This window comes from Sinohyriopsis cumingii, chromosome 16, assembly GCF_028554795.1.
Source record: "Sinohyriopsis cumingii isolate HCF-2022 chromosome 16, ASM2855479v2, whole genome shotgun sequence".
In the NCBI taxonomy this organism is placed as follows: Eukaryota; Metazoa; Mollusca; class Bivalvia; order Unionida; family Unionidae; genus Sinohyriopsis; species Sinohyriopsis cumingii.
In genome coordinates this window covers 60,425,232-60,432,818 of record NC_142976.1, presented here as the reverse complement: position 1 = coordinate 60,432,818, position 7,587 = coordinate 60,425,232, and the positions used below count along the sequence as shown (strand labels likewise).

General features: G+C 36.4%; 1 long non-coding RNA gene across 1 annotated transcript; it reads left to right on the top strand.

Moving 5' to 3' along the window:
• The first annotated feature begins 1,892 nt into the window (after nucleotides 1–1,892).
• Nucleotides 1,893–7,587, top strand: LOC149780528 (uncharacterized). The gene is made up of 4 exons (XR_016414900.1): nucleotides 1,893–2,760; nucleotides 3,270–3,323; nucleotides 6,774–6,908; nucleotides 7,512–7,587. It is a non-coding gene; the product is annotated as an uncharacterized LOC149780528 (long non-coding RNA).

The following is a 7,587-nucleotide window of genomic DNA, read 5'->3' as shown; positions in this document are numbered from 1 at the left end:
TTTAGCTGTTTTAGTCTCTGGTTGCTGTGAAACTTTAGCCTTGGTTTGCTGGAGTTTGCCCGCATAATGGTCAGAGCTGCAGACTTGTCGAAACCAATATTATGTTGATGCAAATGATGATAATCCATTTTTGACACAATAGTCCATTTCAGGGTTATTTTGCTTGAATACATAAAACTTAAAATCATACATTATCATAATTACCTTTTTTATATCTAACGGGTCTTAGAGCCTTGAAAGAAAGTAAATCAAACTTATATTATTATTTTTCTTGTAATTCATGAAATGAATGATATGGACTTCATATTATTTTGAGAACATGTCTTTTAGCGTGTACCTTTAAAAATATAATACACAGTGTAACAGTGTGTATTTATAATTGTATTCACTGTAGCTCATATATCATCCATAGAAATGTGTGGTACATATATTATTTATTGCATTTCAATAAAAGAGAAAAAACAATAATATTTTGAGATACATTTTTATACCTTTTTATAATGAGTTCTGAAACGTTGTCTTCCTTGGTTTCAACACCAAATGGCGCGTGCATATAACAGGCAGTTTCCTAAGTCAGAATATGTAAAACAGTGAAACTGTATCGTTTCTACGTATCAAAATATACCACGCATATGCAGAAAAAAATGCCCGACATACGAACACGTTTAACGCATTATCTCCCCGACTCAATCTTTGACTCAGTCGGAGAGAGATAGAGAGGGAGAGAACACAAAGCTCTATAGCACTCACAAGAAAACTTGTAAAATTAATCTATGTTTGTCTTATAACCTATAGCGTTCTGGCACAGAGACGATGTGCTACTTTCAACACGCGAAACTAATAAGTTGTTTTGGGAAATCTGTATTTTAATTAAATATAGAATGATTATTGGTTACTGCATTTGTATGGGAAAATATGATACGAGTTTTGGGATGGAATACTGCACGATCTTGGGAGTGCAGTATATCCTTCAGACAAAACGAGTTCATTTTTTTCCCATACAAATGCGGTAACCTTTTTATTATATCCTCATTTTTTATTCTACCTAAGGTTTAATTATATAAACAAAATACACTACATTAAACAACGTAAATTAACGTATCCCGCATTCCAAACTAAATACACAAGCGCATATTCATCATTACAAAAATCAACATTATTACTGCGTACATAACTCCGCCCAGATAAATTTGAATTTAGTGGCGCGCTCGACATAACTCTCGAAAGAAAATGGCGTGTCTAGTTAAAATTGAAATTTGGAGTCATATTGTGAATGAATGCGCACTGCAACAACTTTTCCATCCGATCTGGAATGAATAGATTTTGGTATTTTTCTCGATTCTAGGAAATTTCGTGATTGTGGACTGGATTTGTATATGACGTTCCACATGAAATGCATGAGATTGAAGCTAGGGAGAAGCGTGTTGACATCTGCAAACGTGTTTATGCTTCTGTCATTGAATGTTTGAAATCATAATGTGTTAAAATATGAAGTCTTTCAATTACAGTTATCAAAACGACGCTATGGAATTTAATGCTTATTTCATTTTGAGTACAGTAAGGAGGATGTAATTGCACTTATCATCAAAATTACAGCACAATATCGAAATGTGTAATCCAGATTGAAAACCTATGACTTGGCTCATGTAATTCGGATTTGCAGAATTAAGAAAATACATTTTGAGGAAATTCAGGATATAAAACTGTAAGTATATTTTATTTTGCCATTCTTATCACCAGCTAAAGAAGAGAGTATATGACTTGTCACTTGTATGTTATTTGTAAGGACCTTATCTAGCGTCTATTTTATATACTGTAGCTAGCCCAAATCCGTAACATTGTATCAACGCTGAATGTGCCAAAGCAGCTGGTATGTGGCAGTCCACGAAACATATGTTTTAGTTCATTCAGAAACAAATTTAAACAACCACAACGTAAAGAGCCTCTTACACGAGTGTACATGATTTGTGTACAAATCAAAAGTGATGGCGTCTGCGTCCATTGTTTGTTTACAATAGAAAGTAGTTCCTTTATGCACGTGAATGCTATATGTGTATTGTCGCGCGAGTTCAGTATCGGTTAATACTGAACGATTCTGGCAATGTAAAGTTAACGGGGAAAAATGAGCATATAATAATAACAATTTCTTAATCTTAAATCATTAAATATTACCAAAATGACACTTTAGTGTCCTTAAACAGGTATGACAATTCTGATGGTTATATTTGCATGTAGACCATAGTAATTCCATGCCATATAAATAAATATAAATGTTTTCTCCGTCTCGATATTCTGATTCCGTAAGGCATCATTTATGCCATGTGAATAAATAGAAATATGTTTTCTGTGTCTCGACATGGTGATTGCGTAAGGCATTATTTATTGCCAGTATTGTGACTTATGCTTTACAATCTCTAAGTATGGCAGTGCTGTCCAACCTTTTTGACACCATGGGTCACTGAAAAATGTTTTTCTTGAAGCCGAGAGCCACAGCAGAAAACTGAAAAGCAAGGACTGTATAATTGCTCGATCTCTGGCTGACCATTTAAAATCAACCCGCGGGCCGCGGGTTCGACAGTACTGAATGTCTTGCACTATATAATTCTCGAGCAGCTCACATACATGTTATTTCAGATAGAAGATCGATTGGCAACATTCTATTGTACCCTTTCTAAAAAAAATATATTTTGCTTACAGAGTCTCCTGATAGTCCCAACGAGCAAGACAACGAAGACGAGTCTGATAATGAAGATGCGACAGGTAAGATAGTAGCATATACCATTATACAAGCACAGACTAACGTTTGTAAACTAAGTCGAACAGTTTGTGTTACTCTGGTCTGAAGTTTGCATACATTTGATATTCATAATTTGTGCTACACTTGCATTTTTATGCAGTTATTTATAGAAACGATTTCGAAACAATTATTATTAGGAATTATTGTTTTTTCTTCTAATTAATGTAGTTTCAAATACTATCTTAAATGGTGAAAGAAGTTATACAAATACCAGCTGGTTAAGCAACTGATAAACAAGAAATGGTTCTCAACAATGATCTTAATATCAATTTGTGTATGGAACACGGTCCGACTTTTATATAATTGCGCTGTATCTCGCTGTTGAAACAAAAGAGCTCGGATTAAAAAGAAAGCATACGCCTTCCGTACCTATAAATGTACCAGATTTCAAATATTTTAACACTGAAGACTGCAGCGGTTTACACTAGGCAAACTTATCCCTTCTGAATAACAAAATATATTTTGATTACAGAATCTCCTGTCGATCGCAACCAGGAAGATAACGAAGAGAATGACTCCGCTACAAGTTAGATGTTGACACACATTCTCATGAAAAAACACAGTAATAGTCTTAAACTTTGACTGACGGTTGCATTATTTTGCTCGCTCTCACGTTTGCATTGCTTTGAACTGAGCAATTTGTGGTACAATTATATTTTTCTGGGCTCTTCCTCTACAAGTTACACTGGTTGCCATGTAAAGCCTATCGTTCTTTGACAAATGGTTTTAAACTTCAAAACAACAAGAACTGATGCGTATGTTTTGATGTAGACTATATCATTTTCATGCCATGTGACTCAATACAAATTTATTTTATGTGTTTCGATATTGTTTTTGCGTGAAGTAATATTTGTTGCTTATATTGTGACGTGCTTTTCATAAGGTGCGCCTGGTAATAGTATTCTCAACAAATATGTGTTCTGAAATAGAAATTATCGTGTTACTGACATACATTTATTTCAGACTATTGAAAATTGCATTGATTGACATGATGCAAATTTATACCGTTTAAAAAATATCATTACAAAATCTCACGAAGATCCCAACGAGCAAGACATAAGCGTGTCTCCTAATGACTATGCGACAAAAATGAGATGTTAACAAAACTCCCACAAAAACACACGTCGTGGTCATTTTATAACACTGGTCAACAGTGAAATCATTACTGACTTGAAAAGGCCCTAATCTGTAGTATTTTGGTGTGCCGAACACGAATATAACCGTGAAAAATTTGTATTGGCTCTCGTTTTGAAGATATTCATATACCTCATTTTCTATGTTTCACTGTGTAAATTTCTCCAGTAGGACTGCAGCAACATCCGGAATAATGATGTAACATTGCATAATACCATCATGCTCACATCATCCACAGTTGATTGCATCATTTTCTGATGCAATGCAATACTAATGCCATGCGGCTGCTGAAGTAAGTTGACGTCAGCAGTGTACTATACATGTGTAGGCCTATTATACTAATGCCAGGCGGCTGCTGAAGCTGACGTAAGCAGTGTACTATATAAAGCCCAATCAGATAGGTTCAGCATTTAAAATATTTTAGACGTTGTGCGAGACATTTCAAGCTACTGTTACATAAAACTTATTATTTTATCCATTTACGTACAATAAAGAACAGTAATGCCTCGAAAGTGTGTTAATACCGCGGACAATTTTTGCTATATTTGTGGGGAAGTGACGTTTGCCAACCAGAAGAAAAGTATCAATTCTCAAGTGAAGAAGGCATATCATCTTTACTTCGGATGCAAGGTTGGTGACCAAGACAAGCCTTGGGCTCCGCATATATGCTGTGCTACATGTACAACACAGCTTTCACAGTGGTTGAATTGCAAAAGGTCATCAATGCCGTTTGCAGTCCCAATGGTGTGGAGAGAGCCAAGCAACCACCTAAATGACTGTTACTTCTGCTTGGTTCCTCCTCTTTCCGGCGGAATAACGAAGCGAAAGAAGTCGAGAATAGTCTACCCAAACATTCCGTCTGCATTGAGACCAGTTCCACATGGTGAGGGACTTCCTATTCCAGAACCTCCAGCAGAATATTCTCTTGATTCATCTGACGAAGACAAAGGTGAGTCGACCTGTTCTTCTCCTGGTCCATCAGCATGCAGTGATCCAGATTTTCACTGTGGTGCATCATCAACCCCACACAGAATAACACAGGAAGAACTAAATGACCTGATTCGTGATTTGGACTTATCAAAGAACAAGGCAGAATTGCTAGGATCAAGACTCCAACAATGGAATCTTCTAGAAGAAGATGTCACAATTACTGCATATCGAAAGCGCCACCAGCAATTGGAGCCTTTCTTCAGAAAGGAAAGTAATCTGATATTCTGTTCCGATATTGAGGGCCTCATGAATGCTTTAAAAATCACTCATGACCCACAAGAATGGAGACTATTTGTGGACTCTTCGAAACTGAGTCTCAAGGCTGTGCTTTTGCACAATGGAAACATTCTTCCATCTATTCCAGTAGCGTATGCTGTCCACATGAAAGAGACATACGATAACTTAAGGCAGCTACTGAATTCCATTGAGTATAACAAGTACAGATGGCACCTCTGTGGTGATTTGAAGGTAGTTGCCCTTTTAATGGGACTGCAGCAAGGATATACAAAATACATGTGTTTCTTATGCGAGTGGGATAGCCGAGCAAGGGAAATGCACTACATGAGGAAGGAATGGACTCACAGGCAGAATGTAGCCATTGGAGAGAAGAATATCCAACACCCAGCTCTGGTTGAGGCTCAGAAAATCTTGCTACCACCCCTTCACATCAAACTAGGTTTGATGAAGAACTTCGTGAAAGCCATTGACCGGACTTTGCCAGCATTCCGATACCTGCATGAAAAATTCCCTCGACTCAGCGAAGCAAAGATTAAAGAGGGAGTTTTTGTGGGTCCTCAGATTCGAGAGCTTTTCAAAGATGACCGGTTCAACAACTTGCTGGAAGGTGACGCGAAACAAGCATGGAATGCTTTTCGCCTAGTTTCTACAAACTTCCTCGGAAATGTTAGGGCAGAAAACTGTAAGGAACTAGTAGAAGACATGTTGATGAAGTATAAGAAACTTGGCTGCAATATGTCTCTAAAGATTCACTTCCTTCATTCCCATTTGGATTTCTTTCCTAGCAACTGTGGTATTGTTAGTGATGAACACGGCGAACGTTTTCATCAAGATATCGCAACAATGGAACAAAGATACCAGGGAAAATGGTCCACTACAATGCTGGCTGACTACTGCTGGACACTCCTCAGAGATGCTCCCGAACAGCTGTACAAGAGACAGGCGAAGAAATCTAAGATGTAGTCAATGACTTGATTTTTTATAGGTAGGCTATTACAGTTGACCTTTTACTATTGGAATGCATTTCGTTATGTAAACATTAATTTCTTGCAGATTACAAAAAAACTAGAGCCAATTTTGCAATTTGACTGTCATATTCGTGTTCAGCACATAAAAATTGATAAGAATTGACTAATTTTATTTCAGTAACATGACTTTTGTAAAAATTTGTTGTCCAGTGTAATCGATGCGACGGAATCACCGAATATACCTGACTGTAAGATGCTTTTGAACCTTACGCTTTCATTATCATTAGAATCATTGAAATATACTGATGCATGGTCATGCGTCAATGAGTATAAAAGTGGCATAAACGGGTCTTAAGGGTGACGGAATGGTGGCTGAAAAGACGAAATGTCTGACTTACGAAAGATATGACACGTTTTGTCTCTGACACAATCTTGACTATTTATTTAAACTATAATTTTTCAATGGTAGAATCGGAGAAAATGTAAAGAGATAATACAGATATGAATAATTTTGTTTGAATTGTTTAAATTATAATTTGATTGATCGAAATTGCGTACACATTGGCAAATCGACTAAAATGTTGACCGATCGTATAGCCTGCATGGCGTCTACTTCCCTTTCAATATAATAAAATGTGAACTTTCAGATACAACAGAATATGTCATACCTGTCAATAAAGCCGAACCTGCAACCATGAAGACGACACAAACAAGACCCGATGGGATGGAAATGGCTCAAAGTGTACAAGATGGAGCGAAAGATAGACAGAAAGAAAATGACAGTAAGTTCATTCTCGCCAAGTCTTCTTTTATTTCATTTTTGATGTACTCTCTCTCTCTTCTTCTCCCTCTCCCCTCTCACTCTCTCTCTCTCTCTCTCTCTCTTGCCTTAAGAATCGTTTTTATAACCTTTTGATTTACGCGTACTTGATAACAATACACTCCTATGCCAGTTATTTCCCATCCTTATTCATTTTATTTTGATTCTTATTCCAAATAAACTTTATATAAATAAGAAAACAATCTTTTGAAAAAGGAAATTATCAAACGTTTCTTTATTTAAACCGGTTTTATGTTAAAGGAACGATTTTCAGCGGCAGCACAACAAATTGTTAGTAAATTTAATAGTATGGTTATTTGCAAATCAATAGATGCATCATATGAACGTATTAGCGGAGTCTTGATTGTTCGCTTGATAGTAACACTTTCATTTTTCATTCATACCTATCCACTATTTCTATAACTTTGAGTGTCTCCTATCATAAATATTAACAGAGCAGAATATAAACAAATGGCATAGAATGAAATAGAATGTACAAGATATATATGATTAGATTCTTCTGCTCTGAACAACAACATTAACAAAAATTCGAAAATGATTTTAGTTGCCGTGAAGGTTGGTGTACCTGTAGTGCTTCTTGGTCTGGTGATCACTCTAGGATTCATTCGCCTTGTCTCCAG